The sequence below is a fragment of the Schistocerca gregaria genome, chromosome 1 (assembly GCF_023897955.1).
Source record: "Schistocerca gregaria isolate iqSchGreg1 chromosome 1, iqSchGreg1.2, whole genome shotgun sequence".
NCBI lineage: Eukaryota > Metazoa > Arthropoda > Insecta > Orthoptera > Acrididae > Schistocerca > Schistocerca gregaria.
The window spans coordinates 556642521-556649357 of record NC_064920.1 but is presented as its reverse complement, the minus strand read 5'-3'; the positions used below and the strand labels follow the sequence as shown (position 1 = coordinate 556649357).

General features: G+C 44.8%; 1 non-coding gene across 1 annotated transcript; it reads left to right on the top strand.

Annotated features, from left to right (window-relative positions):
• The first annotated feature begins 2357 nt into the window (after positions 1-2357).
• On the top strand, positions 2358-2432 carry Trnas-uga (transfer RNA serine (anticodon UGA)). Its single transcript has one exon. It is a non-coding gene; the product is annotated as a tRNA-Ser (tRNA).
• Positions 2433-6837: the final 4405 nt, after the last annotated feature.

Genomic DNA, 6837 nt, shown 5'->3' with positions numbered 1-6837 from the left:
ATGGGATCCTTTGTCTGTGCCGGGATGTTATTTAAAGTTCAATATTCCTCCCTTGCCCTCCCGCGGGAGCGTGGTGGAGTGGGCTTATTCCATGTGCCAGACAGAGTTACCGCACTTTTTGTTAGCTCCCAACTGAAAGTCTGGCGTCGCTGCCCGACGAGCCTGACCGGACTGCTTTTGCGTGAATACGCACCAGTCTCCATGTCAGCCCCGGTCATGTTATCCGACATTCCACCCCCCTTTTATCACTTTCGGTACTTCTTCTTTGAAATCAGTTACATTCTGCACTCCTTACCCCTTCTCCGTATACTCCAGACAAAGACTGTATACGACACCTTACAAATGTGTCAAACCCCCAACCCCATTGAACACAAGTTTCCCCAGATCATATGGCGCCGTGTGTGGAAAGCAGTGCATGCTGGTTACCTCGACACCAGCGTTCAGTCCACCTGGTATATCACCGTCAATGGCAAACAGGTCAACCAGTCTCGTTTGCACCGCATCCGCCTTGCTGACACACCACTCTGTGTTCACTGTGGTGTAGAGGACACGGACGCTCATCGGTTCTCATGTGGTCCGTCTGCTGACGTCTGGAGGCTCGCCCAGCGTATCCTGGCTTTCCTCACCCGACAGCCGCCTGCTCAGATTATTTTCCTGACGCTTCTATTCCCGGATGTGATTCATTACCCCACAACAAAAACTAATGCCGTGAATTGGATACGCGGTCATACAGTCCGCTATCTTTTTGGGCCCGATGAGAAATCAGAACTAGGTTATTGGACGTACCTTAACGATCGACATTGTGCACTTGTTCGCAACCCCAGATACAAGCAGTTCTTTTCCAATTTTCTACGGAGCGCCTTTCATGACCCGCCTTCCAGCTGGAACGTCCGAGCCATGAGATGCTGATGTTTTTTTTGCCGATATGATGTTCTGAACGTACTACACACGGAATCCCCACTAAAATTTCGAGAAGACACGTTTGGATGTTCCGCCAATCAGACGGCGCAAGCGACTCCTAGAATTCTGGTGCAACGACTGCAATAATACAAAAAAAATGAATAAATAAAAACATACATACAAAAAAAACAAAGAAAAATAAAGAAAACAAAAATGCAATACAATAAACTAAAAAAAAGTTCCTGTTCACAAAAAAAAAAAAAAAAAAAAAAGTTGGTAGAGCACTTGCCCGCGAAAGGCAAAGGTCCCGAGTTCGAGTCTCGGTCGGGCACACAGTTTTAATCTGCCAGGAAGTTTCATATCAGCGCACACTCCGCTGCAGAGTGAAAATCTCATTCTGGAAACATCCCCCAGGCTGTGGCTAAGCCATGTCTCCGCAATATCCTTTCTTTCAGGAGTGCTAGTTCTGCAAGTTTCGCAGAAGAGCTTCTGTAAAGTTTGGAAGGTAGGAGACGGATACTGGCAGAAGTAAAGCTGTGAGTACCGGACGTGAGTCGTGCTTCGGTAGCTCAGTTGGTAGAGCACTTGCCCGCGAAAGGCAAAGGTCCCGAGTTCGAGTCTCGGTCGGGCACACAGTTTTAATCTGCCAGGAAGTTTCATATCAGCGCACACTCCGCTGCAGAGTGAAAATCTCATTCTGGAAACATCCCCCAGGCTGTGGCTAAGCCATGTCTCCGCAATATCCTTTCTTTCAGGAGTGCTAGTTCTGCAAGTTTCGCAGAAGAGCTTCTGTAAAGTTTGGAAGGTAGGAGACGGATACTGGCAGAAGTAAAGCTGTGAGTACCGGACGTGAGTCGTGCTTCGGTAGCTCAGTTGGTAGAGCACTTGCCCGCGAAAGGCAAAGGTCCCGAGTTCGAGTCTCGGTCGGGCACACAGTTTTAATCTGCCAGGAAGTTTCATATCAGCGCACACTTCGCTGCAGAGTGAAAATCTCATTCTGGAAACATCCCCCAGGCTGTGGCTAAGCCATGTCTCCGCAATATCCTTTCTTTCAGGAGTGCTAGTTCTGCAAGTTTCGCAGAAGAGCTTCTGTAAAGTTTGGAAGGTAGGAGACGGATACTGGCAGAAGTAAAGCTGTGAGTACCGGACGTGAGTCGTGCTTCGGTAGCTCAGTTGGTAGAGCACTTGCCCGCGAAAGGCAAAGGTCCCGAGTTCGAGTCTCGGTCGGGCACACAATTTTAATCTGCCAGGAAGTTTCATATCAGCGCACACTCCGCTGCAGAGTGAAAATCTCATTCTGGAAACATCCCCCAGGCTGTGGCTAAGCCATGTCTCCGCAATATCCTTTCTTTCAGGAGTGCTAGTTCTGCAAGTTTCGCAGAAGAGCTTCTGTAAAGTTTTGAAGGTAGGAGACGGATACTGGCAGAAGTAAAGCTGTGAGTACCGGACGTGAGTCGTGCTTCGGTAGCTCAGTTGGTAGAGCACTTGCCCGTGAAAGGCAAAGGTCCCGAGTTCGAGTCTCGGTCGGGCACACAGTTTTAATCTGCCAGGAAGTTTCATATCAGCGCACACTCCGCTGCAGAGTGAAAATCTCATTCCAGTCTGATCATGTTTTCACGGTCTTTGCTGTAGAATAATGTTTGGGTCTGTATCCCTAGATTCTTTAACACCAATTCCTGAAACAATGTATGAAGATATAATTGTTGTCTATCTTCAAAAGTCTTTCATTTCAGGTTTTTCAGCGTTTTCGTCACCGCTCTACCATGAGTCAAACAATATCTCCTTTCCAGAACGATTTGTTTTTCCAGTGTTCTGCCGATGATCCCACGTCTGTCATCTGCTGTTTATGCTATTGAGTTTAAGAGATGATTTCAATCCCTCACAAATTGTTATACAGAAGTATTTATGTGGGTTGACTAATTCCAACTACTGACGTCATAGGTGACTAAAGATACGAGCTTTCTGAAGTGCTTGATTTTGTATACAGTTATCCATTTTTATACCTCTCTTAAATCTGCCTGGATATTTGAGCAACTTTGTTTTTAGAAAGTATTTCACAGGCAGCTGCATCATCTGCTAGATTGATGTAACTGTTATTGTTGTCTGCCAGGCCAGCGTATATGAACAGTGACAGTCCCAATAAAATTATCTAGGCTAAGCCTAAAGTTACTTCTACTTCTGTCAGTAACTCTCCATCAAAAACATCAGACTGGTGCTCCCTCATAAAAACATCACATTTCAGATTTAGTTTCATATTCAGTAATACCGCACTTTTATTTATAGATATTGTTGTGGTATTGAATCAAATGCTGTTTAGAAGCCAAGACGTACTGTATCCAGGTAATTATCTTGATTCGTAGATTTTAGTACGTAATGTAATAAAAAAAGCCGGTTGGCATGAACCAACTCCTTCTATTGAACTTACCTTATTTTGTTTGTGTTCAGAATATGTTCTAATTTCCTACATCAGATAAACGTAACAGAAATTGGACGATAGCTTTGTGGACCATTCCCTCTACCCTTCTTGTAGATGGGTGTGACCTGCGTGTGACCAGTGGGCACAGTCTTTGTTCGATATAGTATAGTGAAGATTAGAGCTAACTCAGTTGATGATGCTCTGTAGAATCTGATAGCGACTCCATAAATCCGTAGAGCTTTGTTTGATATTCCAGATTTCAACTGCCCCTCAAAGCCACTGAGACTAATACACAGGGCGTAACTAAATTCCTTGTACAGAGTTCGAGGACTTGTATTGGAGACAGGACGGTTGAGTTTAGCACAGGAACTCATGTTCCCAAAAGTACCGTTTCCCCGCTACAAGCAAAATATCACAAAACACATTGCTCTCTGACTCCTTTTGCTTGTCGTTTGTCGTTTGGGTCCACTCACAAGTAGAACTCGTTGTGACGATCACCGACATCAACACAGATACGGTACCTCAGTACCATCTTCCGGTACACAAGATTAACAACCCTTGGTCCTCAAACATCCGGCGCATCCAGTAGGTTTTCCTCGGATACCAAAAGGGTCTACATCTACATGACTACTCTGCCATTCACATTTAAGTACTTGGCAGAGGGTTCATCGAACAACAATCATACTATCTCTCTACCATTCCACTCCCGAACAGCGACCGGGAAAAACGAACACCTAAACCTTTCTGTTCGAGCTCTGATTTCTCTTATTTTATTTTGATGATCATTCCTACCTATGTAGGTTGGGCTCAACAAAACATTTTCGCATTCGGAAAAGAAAGTTGGTGACTGAAATTTCGTAAATAGATCTCGCCGCGACGAAAGACGTCTTTGCTTTAATAACTTCCATCCCAATTCGCGTATCATATCTGCCACACTCTCTCCCCTATTACGTGATAATACAAAACGAGCTGCCCTTTTTTACACCCTTTCGATGTCCTCCGTCAATCCCACCTGGTAAGGATACCACACCGCGCAGCAATATTCTAACAGAGGACGAACTAGTGTAGTGTAACCTGCCTCTTTAGTGGACTTGGTGCATCTTCTAAGTGTCCTGCCAATGAAACGCAACCTTTGGCTCGCCTTCCCCACAATATTATCTATGTGGTCTTTCCAACTGAAGTTGTTCGTAATTTTAACACCCAGGTACTTATTGAATTGACGCCCTTGAGAATTGTACTATTTATCGAGTAATCGAATTCCAATGGATTTCTTTTGGAACTCAAGTGGATCACCTCACACTTTTCGTTATTTAGCGTCAACTGCCACATGCCACACTATACAGCAATCTTTTCTAAATCGCTTTGCAACTGATACTAGTCTTCGGATGACCTTACTAGACGGTAAATTACAGCATCATCTGCGAACAACCTAAGAGAACTGCTCAGATTGTCACCCAGGTCATTTATATAGACCAGGAACAGCAGAGGTCCTAGGACGCTTCCCTGGGGGACACCTGATATCGCTTCAGTTGTACTCGATGGTTTGCCGTCTGTTACTACGAACTGCGACCTTTCTGACTGGAAATCACGAATCCAGTAGCACAACTGAGACGATACCCCATAGGCCCGCAGCTTGATTAGAAGTCTCTTGTGAGGAACGGTGTCAAAAGCTTTCCGGAAATCTAGAAATACGGAATCAACTTGAGATCCCCTGTCGATAGCAGTCATTACTTCGTGCGAATAAAGAGCTAGCTGCGTAGCACAAGAACGATGTTTTCTGAAACCATGCTGATTACGTATCAACAGATCGATCCCTTCGTGGTGATTCATAATGTTTGAATACAGTATACGTTCCAAAACCGTACTGCAAACCGAAGTCAACGATAGAGGTCTGGATTACTCCTACTACGCTTCTTAAACACTGGTGCGACCTGCGCAATTTTCCAATCTGTAAGTACAGATTTATCGGTGAGCGAGCGTTTGTACATGATTGCTAAGTAGGGAGCTATTGTATCAGCGTAATCTGAATGGAACCTAATCGGTGAATGCTAATCTCGTGAATCAAGAAGTTCAAGTGACCTCGCAGGTGGTAATCATGAGGATTCAAGTCGGAAGAAAGTGCAGGCCAAGCAATAGGGCCACCGCCCATTGTTGCTTAAATCATTGGTGAAGATAACCCCGGACCGCAAGTGAAAACTGCGGTGGTTTGCCATCGTGATGGAACCGCATGTGTAGCATATGCACTGAAACATCTTCCAAGAGTCCATGCAGTTCGCTGACAAGGAATCTCAAGTAAGCAGCACTAATGAAATATGGTGGAAAACGGTATGGCCCAATCACACGTCCATCCAGGAATCCTGCCAAAATATTCAGGCTGTACCGTTCCTGCAGGTTTTCATCACACCACACAAGACTTTTACGGGAATTGAGAGCACCTGGCATGGTGACCTGGCCTCATATGTGAGAAGGATCCGCCATGGGAAGTCGGGCTCGTCCACACATAAGTGTGCTCGTGGTGTAAAATCCTTCGGCTGCATTGCCTGTACCTTTTTGGTAGGTTACGGATACAGCTCACGCAGAACACGCCAGACAGTTTGGTGGTCCGCAACAAGTCTACTTGCAACGTTCCTGGTACTCATGATCGCGTCCTCTTCCACTGCCTGAAGTTCGGCTCCTTCGAACTGGGGTGTGTGGACGACAGTCGGCCCCGCTAGTGGTGAATGTATCTAAAATGGTACATCGTAGCAAGGAGGGAGTGTGACGGTATCTCGTGATTTATTTACTGCAACCCACATCCTTCTGAATCTGCTTACTGTATTCATCTCTTGGTCTCCCTCTACGGTTTTTACCCTCCACGCTGCCTTCCAATGCTAAATTTGTGATCCCTTGATGCCTCAGAGCATGTCCTAACAACCGGTCCCTTCTGCTTGTCAAGTTGTGCCACAAACTCCTCTTCTCCCCAATTCTATTCAATACTTCCTCATTAGTTATGTGATCTACCCATCTAATCTTCAGCATTCTTCTGTAGCACCACATTTCGAAAGCTTCTACTCTCTTCTTGTCCAAACTAATTATCGTCCATGTTTCACTTCCATACATGGATATACTCCATACAAATACTTTCAGAAACCAGTTCCTGACACTGAAATCTATACTCGGTGTTAACAAATTTTTCTTCTTCAGAAACGCTTTCCTTGCCATTGCCAGTCTACATTTTATATCTTCTCTACTTCGACCATCATCAGTTATTTTGCTCCACAAATAGCAAAACTCCTTTACTACTTTAAGTGTCTCACTTCCTAATGTAATTCGCTCAGCATCAACCGACTTAATGCGACCATATTCCATTATCCTCGTTTTGCTTTTGTCGATGTTCATCTTATATCCTCCTTTCAAGACACTTTCTATTCCGTTCAACTGCTCTTCCAAGTCCTTTGCTGTCTCTGATAGAATTACAATGTCATCGGCGCTCCTCAAAGTTTTTATTTCTTCTCCATGGATTTTAATACCTAATACGAATT